Raw genomic sequence first — 24,554 nt, forward strand, 5'->3', positions numbered from 1 at the left:
TACCCTATTTCAAGTAGAATTAACATTGTCCCATCGGTCATTCGATACAGATTTCTGTATTACAGATTTGTCGTACTGCGTCACGTCGAGACGCAAGGAAGCATTTCCGAAATGTAGGACCGACGCGGACGTCTATTCATAAACGTTACTCCCCGTGTTTTATCCAAGATCTGGCGACAGTATTTGAATCCGACGCATAAGCGCCCAGAGGAGCACGGCGCTCTTTGTTGCACGACAAAACCTGCGCAGGTGTGTCTCAGCTTTACCTGTCCCGACAGCAGGAAAACTCACAATGATCGTTGCTAGCTTACCGGGGACTATTGCGTTTCTTGCAACACAATGGATTTCCACGTATAATTCTCGGTGGATTCGGCCACGGGTTTCATTCGACGGCGAGGGAAATCAGCGTCGATCCGTATCGTCTAGGAAAACCGTTTCCACGGCTCCTTATCTTGGATCGCAGCTTACTGCAAGTCGTTTCTCTCACATAACCGATGGCAATTCGCGGTATCCATAGAAAGGACTCTGTCGAATACTGAGAGCCGTGTGTAAAAGACTTCAAGTAGATCATCAATTTTATTTATGCAAGGGCAATTTGTTGAGCCACAAAGGTTTGATCGAAACAATAGAAATGAGGGGTGGGAAGATATTGCCGTTTTGATGCGGGCGGGTAATAAGAATTTGAAAACCAAGGAGATTCAAGTATCGCGCGCTACAGCTGACAGCTACACCTATAGTAATGCAGCTTGAAGAGAAGTCAAGAACCCATGCATGTATGCACCATTACTTGATGAACATTAAGGGGAGTTGAGAATTTGATGCAAGAAGCACAATGAAACATTAGGGTGTGTCCATTTTTTGAATGTTTTAATTTTAAAAACGACTAGTGAGAAAACGGTACAATTTCAGGTTTAAAATTAACCACTACCTTTAAATTTTGTGTAATACATTATTTACCTAGTTGGAATTTCATTTGAAATTATAGAAAAGTACGAAAATTATTAAAATTATTAAAAAAAAATTAATAGTTGAGCTTATGAACCGCAACAGAAGCAAACAAGGTGTCGCCTTTTTGGTGGACTTTGTTAAATAGCATAAAATTTACTACATAAATTACATGTGGCTAGATCTGTTGCTAAAGTTACATATATTTTCATTTTGTAGTAAATGCACATTTCCACATATTTTTATTTTCATTTTCATGCTTTTATGTAAGCAAGTCTCACTTTAAGTAGTACATGAATATGTAGTTTGTAGTTAAATCATATTTAATTTTCACTTTTTTCAACTGTGATTTGAAGTAGCTAAACCTCGCTCAAATCAATTTCTGAAGATAATTTCAGATTCATGATTAAAAACAGCATTACTTTGTCACTAGTGATTCTAAATTTTTCAAAAACTTTAAATTTACCCATAAAATTGTCTCACCCTAATGAAACATCATGTTTTGAACTTCTAACTGTTTATAGCAGGGGATTGGAGCAGACCAATTTTTAATTTGCTCCGCTCCAGCTTGCTAAATAAAAATGCTTTTAATACTTTCAAACAGTGATCTTTCATTTGCAACAAACCCCGTCTTCCTAGCTTTTCATTTTCATATAGAAAAAAAATCATAAAGAATGCTTAATTTTCGGGCAAAGAAAATACTATGCCCCCTTAACACTTGGCTGCGCGGCCCTACGATATAAAATTTTTTCCTACGATATAATATTTGAGATTTGGTATTTATTAAAAACATTTCATTCATCTGCTCGTATAAAACGAAAGAAAATACAAATAATAACACAAAATTTGGAGCAGTGGAGCAGTAAAAATTTTCCGCGCTCCGCTTCTGCTCCGGGCAAAACCCCATTGCTCCACTCCCCCGCGCTCCAGCTCCGAGCTCCGCTCCAACGCTCTGGTTTATAGATATCAAGATACTATTAATGTTTCATTGTGCCAACTCTCCCTACTGCTATAACACCTTAGAATGTGTAGGAACGTGACGAAATGCACCAAACTAGGTAGCTCGTACCCTCAAGAATATTAGGCAGGTACTTTAGACATCACTTGAGTGGGCTCCAGTATAATCACACTTCCAGGAATATCCGAATTCAATGCCCCTGACGCGTCTACCGCGTAAAAATAATATCCCAAAGAGCAAGCGAAATTTCCAAAAGAATCCACCCCCAGTTAAGAAGAAACTGCGCGAGCGCGGTTGAAAAGGGCATAAAAGAAGCCCGCGCGGGCGCAGCACTGTTACTCAGCCGAATCCTCGGGAATTATACAAAAATCTCCGCACCCGTGTGGCTATCCTCAGCGTCTCTGACAATGGACCGCCATGGGACAATTCCCAGGTCCGGATCCCGAAGTTCACCCATCGCTGCGAACAATAAGGAAAAATCAGGCTCGATCGATTCCTTCCAGGAACGAGGCAGGGTTTCATCTTTCAACTATTGACGGGGAGCGCGGCGCAGGTCCTGGTCTCCGCGCTGCTGTCTCCTCGCGTACCAGCGAGGATCGAGGCCCCACAATGGCCCTGGCCGAAAGCTGGCTAAAGACGCAGCACGGGATGGTGTTTTCGGGGTACTTAGCGAACGGAGGAGGGAGGAAGTAACAATGACCGCGACCAGTCAGCCGCGGGCTCTTTACGAGCGATCGACAGCACCTGGCAGAGTGACCTGCGCCTTCGGGGACGAGCCACGATCTTGCTGCCGAGATGGTCCGCAACGGCTGGAACACCTGCGCTCCCCGGGAAAACTTTTCGACGAGGCACGTCGGGGCCCCATTCAGGGAACGTTCCGTGGGGGCGGGCGAGGGCGGAGGGGGAGGAAAAAGGTGAAGCCGAAGGTGGCCTTGGTCGGCCGCTTGAATCCGGGAAAGGAAACGCTTCGAGGGGATTTTTGTGTACGGACTCTCGGTGGACAGATATGAATTCCGGTTTCGGGGAACGGGGGTGAGAGGACGCGACGCGTTAGCCCCCGGCTTGACACGTTCACCTCGACAAATCGTGCGGGGCTAATCGGTGAACGATTTCTGGGTGCATTGCTTTCTATGGATCTCATTCGGGTTGGTGTTCCGCGAATGAGCGGCGGCTTTCGTTGTAACTACGCGAGAGGGGTGCTTGCAGTGGTAAGTCCCTGTGCTTAGTTCCATTCGGAATGATTAAATTTGCAATTGGCTGTCGAAGAGCGTTACGAGTGTTCGTGTAGTAACGACGGATTGTTCGTGGGTAACGAGCGAAGAAACGTAGAGAAACGCCAAGTAATTTAATTAGAACGTTGGTGAATCGAAATAGCCGGGAATTAGACGAAATTGACGATGCAGGAAGAGAGACGTCTGTTCTGAGGCTTCTGACAAAACGGTCGCGATGCGATTATACGGTTTCAGGGGTGTATGAGAGTGCAACCGGCGTAGTTGCGTTCATTGCTGCCATCGCGCGTTTCTGCGATGGTGTAATGATACTTCTCCATGAGACTTTTATGAAAACTTTGCTAAACTGCGGGAGAGCTGACGTGTGTGCGTGGAGGACCATCCGGGTGTGTTCATTTCGAAGTAGGACATAGTAATAATTACTAAGGTGCAACTAAAGGGAGGAATTGGGAAGGGTCACGGTTTAAATGAAATATTCGTGGCAATGTATGTAGCAGATACATATCCTGCCCTCCTTATGATTAAGGACATTACATTTTAATAAATGTCCTATCTAGCATTCCGAAACATCTGCGAAAACTGAAGTTTTATCATTTTCTTCTTGCCCTCCTGGTAAAAAATAAATAAGTTAGACTGTTCCTAGATCTCTACGAAGCACTAGGGGGTTATAATTTTACTTAAAGGGAAAAGGCGTCTGGAACTTAAAATATTTCAACATTTCGTGGAAAATGGGATAATGCTTGATAGAACATTTTAATCCAGGAGGCCAGTACCTAAAACTTCAACTTTACTACGTGTAATATAAGAGGAAAGAGCACGTCCAATTAGAACTCATGCATCGTTAGCATACACTCGCATGTGTTCCCTTATTTTCCTCAGAGTTTCATACAGTTGGTAAGTATCCTCCCAGCTTTCTGCAAGCATTCAGCGTTTAGGAACGGCGTATGGCGCGACTGGCACATAGATGGCGCCCCGTTGGCTTCGATATGTATTTGTGTAGTTCGTAAAGGAGTAAGTAGCGTCGGAGAGTCGGCGTGAGGGAATCGGTAACGCGGCTGGCCCGAACGCAGAGGGCCCCGCCGATCTTGGGTTCGAGTCCCCCCCCCCCCCCATCGCACAGTGTCTCGCGGTATGTGTTCAAAAAGCAAAAATTTGAGTTTTTAAATTTTGTATTTCATTTCGTGGAATTGGTAGTAAACAGTCCTCCGACATAAGAACATAAGTAAAAAAGGATTTAAGATCAGTAAAATTACATTCAAAGGCGAATAATAGTAAATATTTACCCACTGTATTTTTGTTGTATTTATAAGTTCTTTTCTTTCTTTCTTTTTTGAAAATAAGCAAAATATACCCGTCTTTCGTTTTATTAATTAAAAAATCGTGCATTTAAAGGTATGGATACGTACCAGTGGCACAAATTATTACTTTTTTTGTCGCATCTTCTAACTTCTGGAGAGAATTAAAAAAAAACGAAATATATCGGTTCTTTCATTTTTTGACTACAATTAGTTCCTTTTATGCCCTTTAATTTGGTGTAAATTCTATCTGCTCCCGAGTGCTCCTACATGAGTAGAAATACATTAATAAAACGAAAAATTAGACAAATCTGTGCTAGAATATTTATTTTTAAAGGACACTGAGCTTTGAATTCCTTCAGGTTCAACTGATAGTGATGAAGATGTATAATAAGAATGAATAATTTAAAATTTATTATGAATACAAATTATTTAAAAAATTAATTTTATTTTTTTATAATTGTTTCATATGTTTGTTATTAATTTGTGTTTAAATGTATTTAAAAAAAGATATATTTTATTTGTTTTACAAAAGTATGCACGATATGATTAACTAATAAAAATTATGTTCAAAAATATATTTTAATGAATTATTTTATGCTAAAAATTATTTTTTTCTGCACAAATATGATTAATATATCAATTACATGCAAATAACTGTATGTTAATGGAAAATTGATTTTTTTCTTACATACTCGTTACACTGTGCATCGCCTGAAGCTCTCTTTTTCGCCTACATTTCAAATCCTACAACAATTATTCAGCATTAATGCAGCGAACAGTGCGAGTTGCCAAACTGCTAACATTATCAGAAACACATAAATGGCCCATCTAAAATAGAATACATATTCGCGTTACGTACACACATTAGTATCGCAATTATCGTTTAATCTGATCCCAGTACCTATCTGTGTTCGGAAAGTAGTGCGATCCGTCGATTCGAAACGGCGCGGTCCCCCGCCGCGTAAGAAGTCCAAAGTCCGCCACCTACGCGGCCACGGTGGCGCACCTTGTAGATATGAATTTGCAAGTTGGCGTGGGTGGTTGCAGGGCGCTCAGTATCGCCTTTGGTTTCCTCGCGTCGCGCTCCAGATGACCGTGCCCCCCTACGCGGCCCCCCTTCCTTCCCTGAAAGACGTCCACGGGGGGACGACCCACCCACGCGACCTTCGACGTCTTCGTTTTCTCCTCCCTCCCCTCGCTCCCCGATGTCTGCATAATGCTCCAAGAGACGCCGAAGATCCATCGTGATAGAGGTCAGGCAATTAATCGTACGAATTAATTAATCGGATCACGGCCGATACCTATCTTCGCGGCCGAACGAGGAAGTTTCCTCGGGCGTAGGCGACCCTAACCAAGTCGCGATCCCACGTCCCGATAAGGGGCTCCCCTAACCCCCCCCCCCCCTTTTCGCGACCATGAGAGTGCAACCCCAGCGAACACAGGAAACCAGAACATTCCTCACGTCCCACCTTCGAAATAGGATTATCTTCGTCCATTCATCCCTTCGCCGGAGCGATTTGGAATGTGTCACGTGGGCGTCGCGTACACCAACCAGCAGTTTCACGCTAGCCGGAATGCACAACGACGGAGTTCCCTGGCGATTCTTTTCTCCCTCGGGCTTTTGGAATTCTCTCGCGTTTTGCGCGGGCACTGTGTAATGTCTTATGAAACGAATTTGGTCGGAGTTCGATATTTTCTAGAGGGGCGTTTAGAATGCAGTTGATGGAATAGAGTTGGCGCATGGGGAGGAGGAGGAGGTGACAAGAATCACATATTTAGTCAGAATAATTCTACGTCGCGAAGTGTTGCTGCACGTGTCGCGTTTCACTGAGTTACCATTTCGGTGCAGCCATTCGATACACGTAACAGAATCCTCTCTAATTGTAAGTACTGAGCCCTGTTCGTTCCGTGACTAATGAAATTAGAGATTCCCAGCGGTAACTTTAATTGGCAACTGGGTTACTCGAATATTTCGACATTCTACTCTGTGTCATTTTCATTCCACCCTTAAGGGGTTTCTCTACTTCGAATTCCTGAAAAGGAGCGCGATATTTGGGATTTTTTTTAGAGGAACCCTCAAATTATATTCATTGGAAACTTTGTGCCTATACTTGTACATATTCAGGCAACATTTTGCAAAAAATTCAATTCCAAAATAACAGTGCCTAAAATATTAAACGCGTCTTCCTCAAAACGATGTTTTTCGAATTAGTTAGCATGATAGCTCAAAAACCAATCACCTGATTTACGTCAAACTTTGTATATATCTTCCGTAGATGTCCCATTCTCGTTGGTACTAAAACTAAGTCGGTTTCTGCAAAATTAGACTTTTGCGACTTAAAGAACCAGCGACTTTTTTGCAGAAACCGATATCTTTTTAGACATTTTTTTACTTGTCAGTATTTCTCATTTAATCTAGTTCGGACGACAGCCACACTCATACAGATTACACAATTTTTTAAATTTTCTATTTCAGACAACTACAAGGACTGATTTTATACTAACCGTGCGCATATGATTTTTGTAAGGCGCCCTATTTGAAGCACTATAACTCCGGATATATCCAATATTTTTGCGTACAAATTTTTTTGTCATATTCTCTAAAGATTGACAAATAAAGCCACGAAGCTGGAAGTAAATATATCTAACGGTTTTGTTTTAAAGAATTCCCAAAGTTCGCATCGTTGTTCGTCCGTCAACGTAGGGAGACCCTTTAAGTCAAGCATATACTATATTTAAGAAAACACGTGATAAATAAAGTGTGGAGATATATGTCGATCTAAAAAACACCTTGATCTGCATAAAATCGGGAACAAAGATCCACTGTGACGTGATGGGTCAGCCAATAATCAGTCGTTTAATGTATGACTCATTGTACACATCGATCGTCGGCGGTGAGGAGTGTGTTATCGATACGCGTTATCGACGGCCGTTTCTTCGCCTACCTTTCGCTGTCCTCCCCTCTTTTCACTCGCTCTGTCGCCTGCACGCTTCCCTAATAATGACACGTTGTTCCCCGCGAAAATTGTAGCCGTCCTTACGAAACAAGTTGCCCAGTGTGAATCTCTATGTAGACGATACACCCGATACATGCGCATCGGCTAATGCTGTATGAATAATTGAATATCCCCCCTATCCGACGCGTATCTATGAGCGTAGGGGGCAGTATACATCGCTGCACTAAGGCCTCGCTAACGGGTGTCTAACTGCGACTCGAAAATGTCGCCGAGATGTTCGATTTTAGCTCAGTTCTCTGCCGCCGTTCGAATGCATCGAATTCCTCGTCCCGATTGACGAGCAGAGTGGAAGCGAAGCTGGGGAATTGAAAATATCCCGGGACAGTTGCTTTGAATACATTATTACGCGACGAAGAAAAGGAACACTTAACCCTTCGTGGTCACCCGAGGTGTATCGCACCTCGGGATATGTCTTTGTCAGTATTTCTGTACATTTTTAGACCTTAATAATAGAATTTATAAATTTGAAGTTTAAATAAAATTGCTTTTATCCACAACTAGTTACTCAAATACAAATTTCAACATATCAAAGTTTAGATTTTTAAGAAAGGACTATAAGAAAGTCACAGCATGTTGAAAGTTATAAGATTCAAAAATACGAAAATTGTAACTCAAAAATGACGTTGGGAAACAGGAGAAACCCCACGTGACCAATTTGTGATTATAAGAAGGATTAGGTAAGGATAGAAGCATATTTTGGAAAGCTGATAACTGGTGCTCTATTGTGACACCAAGTTGCTCCGTTTCAACCTCAACATTTAACGTTTTGGTTCTTCCTGTCGCGCGATACGCTGTACCTGCGTGTAGAAATATTTTCTTATTTTACGTATTCGTGAACCTATCGACCCAAGTTTCGTACAAGACCGAGGACCGTCAAGGACCCAGTTGCTGATCACTTAAGAGTAACTACCGCGGGTTTTTAAACGTGTAAAGGGAAAACTTAACCAAATGTAAACGATTTTTTGTTATTTTAGTAAATCTGTGTTTCATCTTTAATTTGGTATTAAAAAAAGTGCGCGCGCAATAATAATTATTTTATAATTTAACTTTGAAAGTGAAAAATGCAAAGGGAACAGTTTCTGATCACCTTCACACGTTTTACTATGAGCTATCAAATTCTGCGTATAAATATCAAAATACTTCATAATCATTTAGTAATTTGTTAGAATAAATTTGTACTATAATAAGCTTATTATTTGGTTTATTTTCCTAAACTGATCAGGAATTGGGTTCTGATCAGGAACTGGGTCCTTGCCGGTACTCGGTTCGAATAACCGAACCGAGCCGAGCGCTCGAAAGAACCGAGCGGCTCGATTGAAGCTTGCGGCTCGAAAGAAGCGAGCGGCTCGAACGATCCGAGCACGCGAGCAGGTCTGGCGTACAGTGTACAATGTATGTACATCGGATCGTTCGATGCCACCCGATTGTTTCCAGCCGCTCGCTTCTTTCGAGCCGCAAGCTTCGTTCGAGCGCTGGGCTCGGATCGGAAACCGAGTCCCGGCTCGACTCGAATTCCGAGCTGCTCGAATATTCGAGTACTCGAACAGCTCCACTACCCACCCTCGGTGTACCCCGATATCACGACGAGCTCCTCGTACCCTGTCCTTGAAAACGTACGACTCCATCGGGCTAGAATTTTGTTCGTCACTGAAACAGATGTCGATTACTGTGACACGCTCGTGGACGACGTGCAATTTACCGTTGCCGATACATGCACACGCGCGCCCCGTGGCTCGTCATTTCCACATATTCCTGCGTCGCCCCGCGGTTGCATGTCAGGAGAATAATCCTTGTGGGGAACGCTTCCCTAATTCCACCCCCGGCCGCGTAAGAGTATAGACGCGAAAGGCGTAACAATTGCAGGATATCGTCGCCGGAGGACATTTGCGGCCGTGACATCCTACAATATGATACGTACAATTGCCTCGCAGCGGCACAGGTATAAAAATCCTAACAATACGGTGGCCACGTAGGGGTGCGCGTCGACGATGAGCTGGAAACCAGGGGCAGAATGACGTCCACGCGACGCGCGAATGAAGACACGCGCTTGTTTGTTATTTTCGAAATACGTGCACGCTGTATTTGCGGGAGAGTCACGTGCGTCGAAATTGCCCGGTTTCTCACATATTTCATTGAAGACCCGCGCGTTTACCTCGTCAGGTTCGACGATCGCCGTTCGACGAGCCGCGAGCGTGAAAATTTTCGATAAATCTCCTATTTTAGATAAAGTCTCGTGGAAGATGTAAATGACAATGGAGATTCCGTGGTGGAGATTTCGAGCGTGCACGTGGCAATTGCTCGAAGGCCGTTCAATAATTAGTTATAACTGTGATAGGCACTGTGTGCCCGCATTCGCAGATGGGGGCCACGTAAGAGACGCATTGCGACGCCTAATAGTCATTCTCGCGTTTGGCGCGTAAAAGGCCTTCGGTTCGTTTATTTGCCGAAGCCATGTTGGTTACATAAACTCCGATCGTCGGGCGAACCTGCTGTCCCGCGAGTTTTCGTGTCTCTGGTGGACTCTCTTTAATTTGCTGGCGTTGAATTTACAAAATTACTTTGAGTCGACAAAGCGCTTTGCTCGTTGCGCGTTCCCCTTTGCAGCAGCATTGCTTCGATATAAGCCCCGCGAGTGCCTCGTCGTCCTCGATCGAGCATTCGCGAAAATCTTCTTTCGAAAAGGAAAGGGAGGGCTCCTCTTTTTACCCACCGCAATTGACACTTCCCCCGTTTCGGACTGACACTTCATTAGGGACGATTGCTGGCATCCCCTGCCGCCGTCGTTTCTTTCCTCGTCCTTCATCGGCCGGATCTCGAGACCTGTCGCAGAATTTTTCACGCTGAGCCCCTCAAACAACGAACGCGTTCCTACCTATGCATCCCTTCGGAACGGAGCAGCTCCGCACGTACAGAGTTCTTGTTCCACTGGCCGGATCCTTCCTCTAACGATCTCGTTCTGCCCGTGGAATCCGATGATGGTTCTGTCGGTTTCGTAGAGACGGTTCGCTTCTTCATCCGTCGCTTTGTTGCTAATTTCTCCGCGCCTGAATCGTTCCTCGTACCCATCGACCTGCATTCGATATTTATCCAGATCCAACCACTATCCGGCATGCCAATGAGCGACGATTAGCTGGGCTATTCAATAATTGCACGGCAGAAATATCTCACAGGATACTACTGGCGCGCGACGGCGATGCAACATTCATGCGGGCATTGTTTACCAATTCCACCGTTCAAAATAGAAAGTCCCATTGATCGCTCTCTCGAAGCTGAATTTATCGCCAGGGTAAAGCTTTATTATTCATTGTCCCGGCCCGATCGTCGTCCCCAATAAAATGCGCAAGCTATAAATAGCATTGTCAATAATTCTAAAACTTACATCTTTACACGAGCAAATTGTACGACTCCGCGCGAAGCATACACCAAAACTTTACGTCGAACCGTGGCGATTTGCTTCGCAAGTTATTCACTCCTTCATCGACCGTATCTACTGACAGAAGGCAATATCGTTATTTCAATCCTCCCACTCTCGCGAAATTATTATTATTAGTAGTATAAATATATACGGGATAAAGTCCCATTAGTGTACAAGAGCAAGAACAGAGGAAAAGACAAAAAGAAAAATAAATAGCAATACACAGCGCATACGAAAAAGCATACAATACTTAAAGTAGGTAAATGGTTTGACCCTTTGGAAGAAATTCTGGAACATGCAAAAATTTTATACGCGGTACAAAATAGTCTTATCTCCTCTTTTCAATGTTTCTTCTTTAATAGCCACAAGAAACTCATTAGATACTTAATTCAGTGTACAATTTTTCTAAATTTTTAAATAAGAATTTAAGAGCACCTTCTGCAGTTAATAATATCGAATCATCTGTACTGTGATTTTCTATTGGAATTCATATAGGTTCTAATGTTATTAATAAGATGCATTATAAATTGTAGATGTGGTTATACGTTCGCGATTAACTAGTAACACATTCATTTACGAAAATAAATGAGATTTATAATATTTTTCCTAGACTTAAGTTTCTCGAGATATTATAGTATTTCTCGAGAAATAAGAAATAAGCAATTATAAAATTTCTCGAGAAAGCATTCTCGAGAAGGAACACTAGATGCGGGGTAGATTCTTCGAGATGATCTGATTAAATAACATTTTGAGAGGTTCAGGGTCATGTAGTTACTCGCACACCGTCTCTGAAAATTTACAAGGCCCATCTGTAAACCGTGAATTATAACGACATTATCGTGAAATGTCGATTTGAACTTTCGGCGTGCACAGAAGGAATACTTGATGCGCGAACGGTTACCTTCGATCACTGATTCCCGATGGACATCGATTAGTGGCCATCGTGGTTCTTTCCCCACCCGATTTCCCCGAACGAATTTACTCCCTTCCCCATTCAGCCAGCGTCGATTTGCAGCTCCACTTTTTTTGCGACTCTCCCGTAAAGGACCCCGGTGGGCGAGCACCTGTAAAACAATCGCGAAGCCGCACGAATTACCGGGGGACGCGTGCTTGCGCCGTAAAGGGTTAGCGGCAGGGTGAGATACGCATCGCGGGGCTGGAAAATGGCAACGGGGGTGGGCGCGAAGGGAGACATTGTAAGGTTACCGATGCAGCCTGCTAATGAGGCCGCGACTGCACGCCTCGATACCGAGCAGCCCTTTCCGGAAGCGCGTTCTTGCCACGCTGCTGCCAACAGGTTTTGCCCGCCGCCTTGACTTATCGCGGGCCACGAAGGAAATGGTCGAGCGAGATGAAAAGGAGAAGCTGCTTCTAACAATATATCGCTGGATTCCCGTTCGATTCACTTTTCAAACTATTCCGTAGAAATTTCTGCAATTTCGTGCAACGTCGAATTCGAAGCCGGTGCCATTCGACTTCGAGTTTCCTTGGATATATTGTCGATTGGTAATTTACGGATTGCCACACAGTGATTAGGCACTTTCGCGCGTCTTTTTATTCGTGCGTCATTATTTAGGTAAATAATACTCGATTGTGGTGTACCGCAATCAATTTTCTGATTGCCGGAACAGGATCAGCTTGGATTAATTGTCCTTCCATTAATGCCCCGTTGTAGAGTCGTTAAACGATTCGATGTGCCAGATTACGTGCGCCGTGCGTCTGAACCATAATGTGGGACTGATGATGGGAGTGTATCTACAGTGGGGCTCAAAAATAAGAGGACGGAGGCTCTCGCATTTCGTTTTCTACTCTTTAAACAATTTCTCTTTGACTGCACTGCCCGTTATACAGAGCGTGTTTTAAGATTCATAAACAGTGGGCGTTAGTTTGTCAAGCGTCCTAGTCGGATGTCGCAAGCAGAAGCCTACTGTTTAATCAATCCACAGGGACACTCTTCGTCGGGCTGAAAATAAGTTTCGCCAGGCAAGAGGGTTGTGGCGATTAAAATTACGTTGTTCATCCGGCGATGCCGCTCGGAAAAGCGAGTGTAAATACTCGAGGAAGAAGCCGTCGACTTTTGCTGCTCGCTGTAGCGACCGGTTCGATATTATTTGCCGGGAGATGATTTTTGTAACTGCCTCGGTACACGGTGCTCGCGTTACCACACCGGCGTTGATGGATCTGCCGTTGACTTGCGAAGCGATCCCACGGGTTCAGACAGATATGGGCGTGGAGCATTTAAATCAATTTACGGACACGCATGAGTAGCCGCGACGAGTATTTCCAACGTTCTATAAAGCCGCTTCCTATGGTCGATTTCAATCGAGTCCTTGGTAATTCTGGCTTTTAACCCTTGGATAGCTCGTTAGGAAACCCTGCCGTCGATGTGGGTTAATACTCCACGGAAAAATACACGCGAAGCATATTAAACTAGAATTCTGTGTTGGAGGATATCTGTGTAGATGAACTTCGAAGCGGAGGAATATATGGAGCTTGATATTTTTATAGGAATTTGTATACCTACCTGCATTTTAATGCAGAGGTGGGAAGGCACTGTGTCAGTTCGGTGTGTGTTTGAAGAAACTCGGTAATGGTTATTACGAATTTCGAGCTCGAGGGGACGCACGATCCTTTTTGGACTTTATTTAGTCGCTCTTAATGTATTATTTAAGGGGTAGACGACGGTAAGCAAGAGGTAGTTGTAGTTGGAGGCCATTCTGATTGTGTCTTTCCGCCTTGCCTATAGATAAAGTTGGGTGAAAGCTGCAGCACAGTATAGACACTCATCAATGTTTCCGACCTTACGTATGCGTCACCGGAGTAACCCTTTATTCAAGGGTATAATTAGCCCCACATACTCCGTACCAGGGATCGTATGCGCATAAGCCGTTTCTGCTGCGGATCCGCTTCGCATCGGACTTTGCACTTTGCTCGCCGAAAGAAGTAACACGTCAAAGCGCACTGCATTTATGAGGACGCTTGCGACGAGTCGAAACTTTCTTAACATCCGCCGATGGCGAGTTCACCGATCAGGGGTCGAATGAAATTGAAAAATTTTCAGTTAATTATGAAATAACTGTAGTTTTATGACTATTATCCTTTCTGGACCGAGAAAGCTGTTATATGATGCAGTGTATTAGCTGAAAGTTTACATTAAATAAGAAACCTTTATTTGCTTGAAAGTAGAAAAAAAAGTTCCAGTTAAGCAGGAACATTTATTCTGCTGTGAAAAAGTTAAAACTGTGACAAGCAGATTTAATGAAAATGTAAGTTGAAACTTTAAACCGTTCGGTGAAAATATGTAAGCAGTTATATAAAAATCACAATGTGCTTTCGCTTTTGTATTTATGCGGCTTCCAATCCTAAACAATACTAATTAAAAAAATATTCTTAACTTTTATGTTGTACCCCTAAAATATCTGTTCAAAAGTACGTGATCCTCAAGAACTTTTATTAATTAAATATAAAACAACTGTTACAACTGAACTCTTACAACGGAGTTAAAATCTTAACGTACACAGTTAGCTTAAAACAGAAAAGAAATGATTTAAAAGTAAAAAGTTGGATAACTAACTTTTATATATAAAAGTTAACAGTTTCACTCGACCCTGATCTGCGATCGCAAATTCCGCTCGACACGATCCAAAGATCTCGCGACAAAGCACCAATTATCAAGTCACACAAAACAACTCTGATCCCATCAAACCAGAAACAACTGATAATCCACTGTAAAATCACGCGCCCGTCCGATTAATAAATCCTACTCCGCTGTATGACTTCCCACTCCAAGTGTCCCCCGACCAAAAACATGTGTGAACCAACGGCTAACCTTATCACAGCAAGCAAACGTATCTACGTTCGCCGCGAGGAGCAAAAGAAATCATTGGTCGTGGAAGGTGCTCAGCCACGAGGAAAGATCCCCGCGGAGTACACAGGGGAACGGTGGACGAGGAGCCTTATTACCGATTCGCCGAAATCTCCGTCGATCATAAATCAAGCGAGGAGCCGTTCCTCTCGGTGCGAGGCATCCGCTAACAGAGATCATTAGCGCGCCACCTCGAACCGGCTGCAAATCCAATCAGGGTCATCCGCTCGTGCTGGCCAGCGATGGAGCGGCGCGCGTCGGCCGGAGTCGATAAAAAATCCACCTCGGTGAATTATAATATCCACTCCGTGGACTCCGTGGACTTAGGTGGAGACCTAACCCAGGCCGCGCCGTTTCCGAAATTCCGCTACCGTTGGCCGGGAGAACTAGAAACTCGGCCAACGGCGACCCCCAACAGGGGCCAGGCGCTCGTCGTCGACAAAGCCGTATAGATCACATTAAGGGATGTTTTTACAATAATTCCTGCCGGCATGGCGGTAGCCCCCCCACAGGCCGCGTGAACGTGCCCGAGCGCACAGACGGCCACACACACACACACACTCACGCGCGCGCACACCTTCTCGCGGATCGCTTAGCAGCTGGGTAGGTAGGCAGCCGCCATGTCTAATTATGTCGCATTGATTTTGTCATTAGCCAACCCTGCGGTCGTTGTTGCGGCCACGGCGTTGAAGCAAAAACCACTTCCTACCCAACGATCGACGGCGAAGCCCGACCGCGTGTTCCGCGTTCGCCCCCTTCCGAGTCGCGGCAGCGACGCTGCCTGGCGTCCATTGGAATCCGACGATCCAAGGTGGAATCTATCGGATTCCTCGGGGACAGTTTTTCTTCGGCCGTGAGCTGCCCGATTGGGGGATCGTTAACACGACTCTCGACTCTGTAATAATACGCGGCGATTCCTGGTACATAAAAACAGAGGTGGCCATTGGAAATGACAGCGGCCCTGGACGGAATCAAGGAAAGCTGGTTGTTTGGGATGCAAGGGTTCCTCGATGATCCTCCGTTCCGCCTACGACGGAGGAATCGCGAACATACTCACAAGTTTCTCAGGTGTCTGCCTCCAATTGCTTTGGTTTTTGGATATGGTTTAGAGGACAGAAAAATAAGATATACGTGTTTTTTTGTTTTAGCTTGTTTGCATGCTTAGGGGGTGAAACCACCCTGCAAAGTTATTGATTTTCAGGTGTTCGTCTCCGACTGCTTTGGATTTTGGATAATTATAATACGTGTATTTTTATTTTGGTCTGTTGCATGTTTAGGGGGTGAAAGCACCCCTCAAAGTTATTGATTTTCAGGTGTTCATCTCCGGTTGCTTTGGTTTTTGGATAATTACGACGCAAATGAAATTTATATGAAGTTTTACTTAACACAATTTTGTAACCTTCATGAACTTTGAGGGGTGGTTTCACCCCCTAAACATGCAAACGGGTCAAAATAAAAAGACACGTATTTCTTATTTTTCTGTCCTCTAAACCATATCCAAAAACCAAAGCAATTGGAGGCCGACACCTGTGAAACTTGTGAGTACACGTGCGAGTTGGCCGGCAAGATACGCGGCATACTTTCGTTTTTATTCAATCAGAGACACTTCCAAACTGAATTTGAACCTGACAAGTACGTAGCACGATGCAAAAATGTCCGCTGGAAGAATACATAGGGGTACTGGGTACAATATATCAAGGTAAAACGTTTTTTCCAGCCAAAAACTGACCTCCGTGCACACGCGCGAGTACCGGAGGGTTAATTGGCGGATCCGCGTCCGCGCGGGACGCCCGTGGGCCCGGCGGGCCGGTCGACGACGAAAATTCGATGAAATCTAATAATCGGTGACCGTTGATCTGGCGGGAGTCGAGGGTGGGGGGCTATACGTGCGTGCGCGTGCGTGTTACGGGCGAGTTTCTCACGGTGCACTGGCAGAAAATTATAAGGGATGAGGTTAAACTCCGGGTTACCCCGCGGGGGTAAGGGAGCGCCCGGCGAGGAGGAAGAACGAAAACGACCGAGGCGGAGGAGAGGGCTGGGAGGACGAAAGCGCGCACCGCTCAGAGGGGGCAAATCATACTTAATTGATATCACAAAGAGGCTCTGCTCGCGCTCACCACCTAGCCCAACCTAACCTCATAATCGCCAGCTCCTCCGCCGGATTAAACGCCGCCTGGATCCATGTTGCACGTAAATTACGCGCGCCTGCTTCGTGTGCTCTACCCTTCACTTATTACCGTTGTCTTCGAGCGAGCCTCTTCTTTCTGCTCTCCCATCGTTCCCCTCCCCGTTCACTCCCCCATCTCTCCCCCCATTTCATCGCGATTCTGCCCCTCTCCCACCGCACCTCTCACTCCCCCCCTTTTGCCGGTCGTTTAGCCCTCGCCAAGGATCTGCTCTCGTTCGACCGCGAACGGCCATCGCGAATGGCAAAAGGCCGATTCGCTCGCGCAATTGGAAAATCATCGATTAAAGTCGACGGATCCGGAGCCCTCCCCCCCTCGCGCCCTAACGAACGACGCTGGTGCTCGTCAATGTCTAGTATCGGGGTCGACCGTCCTGATCGTTGAAAGCGTCGGCGATTTTTAGCGGTTTGGGTGGTCTCGTCGGGTCTCACGGAGCTGTAGCAGGTTCTCGAGTGCTAATTGAAAACGCAGGTTATGTGGAGCGTGAGATATGAACGTTTGTCACGTACCCCCTGCGTTTCAACTTTCGACCCTCGAATTGCCGACGGTTCTTCACCTACTCGCTAATAATCTGGGCAGACACTGGGACGCTCGAAATCTTTCTCGAATACCATAGCTCGTACAATTAATTCAGTGACGCTCTTTGTGGAATATTGAACGGTATTTTATTCGAAAGCCACGGCTAGACGGACGGAATATGTAAAATTCATGGCCTTGCAGTAGTAAAGATCAGGGACCGAGTGTCCAGTAGTTTCGGGATAGACCGTTTATTTTAATGGCGCTTATACGCATTTCTACGCTATCAAGTTTGATTTTAGAGGTGTATCCTCTCTGACTGATCACGCCCACGCCACTTCATTATTTGCCTGGTGCTTATCCTACCGAAGGATTGAAAAGCCTTCGACTCTGCTAGGGTAGCTAGCTCGAGGATGAGGCTGATCTTCAATTGGACGGAATTCCGTCGCGTCAACAAATCCCATAACCCGTTCGTTAATTGACAATTGCTGGAATGTTCAGCGACGAAGGTTTATCGAGCCGGGACCATGTGTTTCACATCGACGCGTCTCGAGTTCGTGCAACTCGCGCGTCTCGTGTCCCGAAGTCGGTGCGTGCGTTTCGGCACCGTTGTTCGGCCACTCGATAGCTCTTATCGGGCCTTGTACGCGCGTATAAAGTAGAAAGCAGCCGGTGTAATGATAATAATGAAAGGAGCACGGCGCGAGATCGATCGTGAGCTGGGAGTTGCGAAGTGGTACGTTTAATGATACCGATCGTTAAACGAATACCGAAGCCTAGTTTACTGGAGGGGCCTTAACTATGCTGCTTAAAAATGCATGAATAATAATGAGCGTTGCGTTTCATTGAAATTCACGCGTGACGGTAGTGGGAGGTGTTCGAGTGCATAAAGGAGACAAGAGTGGACCGTAGTTACTAGGCGAATAAGAACGGAATGTGGAACAAAAATTCTCGTTCGACGACCCAACAAAGATTCTAAATCATTCTGGAGTTGGAAGATCTGGTGGATGCTTTCACGGGGGCTATGATGTTGGACGAGGCATTAATTACATCATTATATTCTTTAGCGTCATTCATTTTTACTAGGAATTTAATATTTTCTGTGTCGGCATTCCGCGTTTTGGAAACGGCCTATGCGATTAGCACATCGGTGGCGCCGCGCTTATAGAGTTCGGAAAGGAGTAGCATCGGAGAGTCGGCGCACAGTGGGGAAATTTCGCGATTTTATGGCCAAAACCGCAAAAATAATTTCTTGAATTTGACAAAATAAATGCAAATGTCAATTAATATGAGTATCAAGCGCCACCAATTTTACTGTTAAATGTTTTAATACAAAGCTCCTATAGACTCGCAAATGTTTATGTTAAAGAATTAATCCAGATTTTCAAGTTGCTTCAAACACTTATATTGCGTTATCCAAAGATCTGAAAATAATTTCAAGGCATGGATTCAATTCCTGGTGGTGCGTAAGATATCTTTTTGTCCTCAAAATAATTATGTTTGGGTTTTTAATACGTAATTTATACAATTTTTAATGTAGTGTTTTAAATATAACCTGTTTTTATAAGAATCAATTTTCAATACATAAAATAGTTATCAATCCCATTATATTCTGCAATGATTTTCATTCCTATTTTACGTTGGACTATTTTGATCTATAAATGCAATTATTAATTGCTAATAGTTGCTAATCTTGTAATTATATGCTTTTTTTAAACAAGATCCAGTGTGTCTTGTCTAATATACGACATAACTGTGACCGAGACTGGTTCACATGTTATACATTACAAACATTTTATTCTTTTTTAAACGATTTTATTCAGCTTCGATCCTCTGTTTGATTGTATTATGTATGTTTGTTTCTCGTCAGAAGCAATAACCCTTCTGCTATGACCTGCAGGACTGTAGCAGAGGCATGCTCTAACAAAGAAAAAAGTGTATAAATGTAAATAATAAAAAATCTTTATCGTTCGTAATTTGTGTAAGTGCTGTTTCTCGAATAATTTAGTTTCTCATATATTAGAACGTAAAAGTGGCGAATTTTATATATTGAAAATAAGTTTTGAGGTTTTGACCACGAAAATGGATATAGTTCTTCAATTGACATTTGTATTAAATTTGTAAAATTAAAAATTTTCATTTTTGTAGGTTTGACCATAAAATCGCAAAATTTCCCCACTGTGCGGCAGTGGGGGATTGGTAACGCGCCTGGCTAGTACGCGGAGGACTCGCAGATCTTGAGTTCGAGTCCCATCGCTCGAGATTCTCTTTTTCGTCTATATCTGTAATTATAATTACTGCAAGAAACTTCAGTTCCCTTATCGTTTTGAGGCCTTTTCGTACGAGCATGGCGACTGATATTTCGAACATAATCACACTGCTTCTGTCTAGTGACTACTATAACCCAAATAATACCATCAATTAAACTTCAGTTCTCCATGTTCTCTCGGTAGGAAGCTCTACCGCACAAAATTACCTTGATATATTTGATACATCTCGCCTACAACTCCAAAAACAACTCATCATTCCGACATTCAAGCTAACAACCCTCCTTACTCAGGAAACAGCCCTACTACCGCGATTCGAACTCTTCTCAACCGCTCTCACTCCAGCTCCAAGAGTGCCTCCGCAATCCCAATCCCACCTATTCCTATTTCCAATAACCACGCACCTTGGGTGCTGCGTTAACGGGGGTCGACGATCGCTCCACCGATCCGCAGAAACGCAGAAAAGGGAGGCCCCATGGCCGCGACTCGAGCCGCGCCGTCCGTCGTCCTCCTCCTCTGCGGTGGCACGCAAGCTCGCCTGAGAAATAAGCAGGCACGATATTCAATAAATAACGAGACGCGTACGAGATAATTGGGAGGCCATAATTGCGCGCATCTTGCGTATATCGTGCCTGGCCGAAACGCGCGACCGATCGTCATGTGGGCCCCGCGGGGCCCCCTCGATTCTTCCTACCGGCCGTGGAGCACAAAAGGGACTTTCGCGTGAGGAGGGACGTATATGCATCGGTTCGGTTTTGCGGTGAAACGGCGCGACAAACAAAAGCCCGGTGCTGTCGACTTCGCGGTCGTTCGCCGAATGTTTGACTCCCATCATCAGTGGGGGGGACCCTCTTCCCGGTTTCTTCCCCTCGTGCCTCCAGTTCGTTACCAAGGTGTTCTCCACTGGCGTATCTGTCTCTCTTTCTCTCTCTCTCTCTCTCTCTGCGTCCCTTCGTGCTCTTCCCCTTCCGTCATTGAGCGCGAACTCATCAACCACCTGTGTTCATCGTCCACTTTCTCCCGAGCGACGATTACGCTCCGGCGTCTCGTGTTGTACGCCCGTTTCAGCGTTTTCCGTGTAGACCCCGTTGTCGTTCCACGTGGCTAGAAGACGCGGGGTTTGTGGTCGCTTGAGGGAAATACGGGGGTGTTTGGTTGAATCTTAACCCCGTTTTGAGGAATTTCGAAGATGAGGGTCGTTGCATTGGTATTTTAAGTTTCTTCGTTAGTTTGTCACATATTCTGTCATTATTATTGAGTGGAATAATAATCGGCTGTATGAAACTACATTACGTCGAGAATGAGGGTTATATAAATTGTCTGATAAATGTAGGATCTATACAAGGTACGGATTTGACTCGTTAGAGGGTTAATCTAGTTGTTAATGAGTTATCAGTCCTATAGATATTTGTTCAGCAGAAACCAGATGCGCTGTTTCACAACGAATTGCTGTGGTTATTGGCAGAATCGCGTAAATTATTAATCGCACAAAAATTACCCCGAGTCTACCACAATTTCGAGCAACCTTCGATGCCAACCAACACAGTAATCAAATTCATTGATCGCATCGGCGGTAACAATGTTTCGCGGAACAAGCCTGCTACGTCGTCGAAAGAGGAAGGTGGTGGAAATACTCCAGTAATCGATATATCGGCTTTGTTTAATGAATCCTCGTAGAAATACATAGTCATCCACTGGTCGTCACGCCATCAAACTCGCTCGACGCGTTTCCCCTATTCCAGTGGTTTTCAAGCGTGACTACGCTTATACTCCATTGTTACAGAGAACCCTCGGTCGAAACTCGTGGTCCTCTAAAAAGTCAACTTGCACCACCTTCGAGCCAGCCTCGCCGAGTTTGTTGGATCTCCAACTTCCCCCAGCCTGGTGAAACATAAATTCACGAAACTCGCATTTTCTTCGCGAAGCTACGTTCGTTCCTCGCTTTCTCGTCGCGAATAATTCCCGGGCCGATTTGAGGGGCGATTATCTTGCCTCCTGCACGAAATAGCGACGCAGGATGGGAGGCGCAGGGACATCGATGGGTTATTAACGTGTGCAAGTATGGCAGAGGAATAGCCAAGATACTATCGTTGTAATGAAGGACTATGGGCTAATGAAACAGCGGAGGTTTTCATTGCGATCTAGCCCGATCGAAGCAGCCTCGCCAATGGCCGTCCTTCGGCTCTTGGCATCGTTCGAAACGGATGATAAATTAGCTCGGAATAGGTAACTCGGGGCAGGTGATGTCAGATTGGCAGATGTTTTTGGTTACACAACAGTCTGGCCCTAATCTATCCGGCACGGGTGTTATATAGTTTTTTCTTGGTTCACAGACGCCCACGCGTGCTGCATTATTGTCCATGCCTTTTTCTTACTGTAACGATTATAGTTAGTACTATATATTCCTTTTGAGGCTCTTGTGGTATTTGCGTATGGAAAAGCAGAGGATGCAGTGGAATGCACTCTGCTTTGAAATAAATCTTTGCCTCTATCAGATTCGAGGGATAGTAAGCTGGATAGATTTAATTAGACCTGTACCTACGGTACTGTTAATGTCACAGAATTCAGGGGATGGTTCCCTGCTTGCAAGCCAAGCAGTTCGATCTTGTTTATCACTCCCGCAAACTTACGCTCGAAAGATTTCAATCTTATTTATAAGATGCAGTTGTAAACATTTCCAAAGATCAACGAATACATTGCAAATTTTAAAGAAATCAGCTTCCAGCTTGCCTCGGAACACGTGGTCCACAAAGAGCACATTTGGAACACGTTCCCCGCAGAATCGATCGAAGTTTGATGTCGTACAAGAATAAGTGTACTCCTTCAAACATTTGAAATTTCTTTTCCATTATACAACCACCCATTTGGAATGCCACATTTTTAGCAACTCCGAGATTCGACGCGCTGATCGAGCATTGGGACTCTATTTACGCGTCGCACTAACGCGCACCATAACGTAATGCACTATCACAGTAGTCACGCAACGATCGTATCTGCCTTGATCGTGCGTTAAGCCAAGCTACCTGGCTTCCCGACGTGTTAATATGAAAATAAAAATCCCTACCCCGCCTCTGTCAACGTGGGCACCCACGATACGATCGTAGCTCGAGAAACAGTGCAAACAGATTCCACGTGCTACGTTAGCCCTTGCATTAACAACCTAACCACCGATCTATTAACAGGGACCATTCGATAAAACACTTCCTGCGATATTAACCTGTCTTGCGGAATCCAACGTTTCCCTCAGCTCCGTAAACACGTTAAACCGAGCATCAGGCCGGCTATAATTGATCGTGAGATGCAAAGTGGAGGGTTACATTATTATGCACCGTCTATTCCCGCCCGAAGGGGGAGAGGGAGGAGGCGAGGAAAAGTCTGGGAACGGTTATCGATGGTCGCGCGATTTACCTAGGATCGGCGGGTACCGATCGACGATAACCCGTGGAAATGATCGGGCTGCGGTGGCTCACGCATTATAAAAGTGGCATCGTCCGAGATGCCAGGGATACGGTGACTGGATTATGGAGCTTGTACCGCGGAATTATAACTGTGCTGATAGCGAAGAGAAAGGTGCAGAGCTAGAGGGTGTTCGGAGGATGGGGAGCACAGGGGGAGGCAACATAATGCCGCGCGCGTATGCATCACGATGTCCAGCGGCTTGATCCTAGCGCAGAGGAGAGGAGACCGCGCTGCACGGATCGAAGAGGGAAGAGGAAGGTCCCCAGGTAGCTTCCACGAGGTTCAGAGATCCTCGAGCCTCGTCACGCTGCCGTACACCCCCGTGCACGCCCATAAATGCATCGATACCAGCGCGCACCTACCCTTCTCTAGACTCTAATCCGATAGATTCCGCGGCCGGTCGCGGTCATCTTTTGAGCCACGATAATCCGAGGCTGCGATTTCACGTAATTGGGAGTAGATGATTAGACGCACGCTCGTTGCCAGCACAGAATCACGTGCAATCCTGTACACGCTTACGGTGGAACCGTACGATACCCCTGAAGGCGATCTCTCACGGTGAGCGATCGCGTGTCCTCGAAATTCGATTCGTGGAACAGTGGGAGCCTGTGAGCGAGTGTCGTGGGCCCAAGGGTGGTGCTCCGGCTGTTTGCCAAGCTGGACAATTTGTCGGTTTATTGCTAGAAAAATGGGTGATTGCAGGGGGTATGTAGAAAAGGCGCGCTTTAATCCGAGCACGGACAAGAGTGGCATTCACGGTGGAGCATCAACGTTCAATCTTTGTCCGTTACGGTTTTCTACCTTGGCCGCGGCGTAGAACGAACAGAGACGTCAATATCCAATCGATAGATAAGCTCGGTGGACGGGTCGCAAACACAGCTGGGTCCACCGTGGGCCCAGGTAATCCGAACACAGGACACCTTGTGTTCCTGCGACGAGTCTCTTCGGCTTTGTGTACCCACCCGCCGCCATCGCTGGCTTGATCCTCTGTACACGCAGCTTGCCGCGTGTTCTACGTATTTTCGCTATCTTTCGACTGTCCTCGGCGCTGGCTCTGTTTGCCCGGATTAACCGACTAGACCATCTTGCAATATTCACCGCGAGATCATTCCTCCTCCAGCGGGCGAACTATGTAGGATTCTTCCACGCTCGCGAATACATATACCGCGGGTGAAATTCCGTTCGGGGTGAGAATTGATGGAATTACAGAGCCCGTAGAAGCAACTCGGATCCAGTAATTTTCAATTTGTTCATTAGATACTACTTGCTACGAATTATGACGTGCCCACCAGTTGGTGGAAAGGGTACGCGTGTTTAAAAATATTGTTATCATAGATGTAAGATGAAGGTTTTTTAGGAATAAACACACTAACATAATTGTATTCAATATATACTGATA

At 45.2% G+C, this 24,554-nt stretch overlaps 1 protein-coding gene across 6 annotated transcripts in view; it reads left to right on the plus strand.

The window, feature by feature from the left end:
- Positions 1-24,554, plus strand: part of Zfh2 (Zn finger homeodomain 2) — a 315,460-nt gene that overhangs the window by 172,098 nt on the left and 118,808 nt on the right. The gene's annotated exons all lie outside the window — the stretch shown is intronic.

This window comes from Andrena cerasifolii, chromosome 6, assembly GCF_050908995.1.
Source record: "Andrena cerasifolii isolate SP2316 chromosome 6, iyAndCera1_principal, whole genome shotgun sequence".
Classification (NCBI taxonomy): Eukaryota; Metazoa; Arthropoda; class Insecta; order Hymenoptera; family Andrenidae; genus Andrena; species Andrena cerasifolii.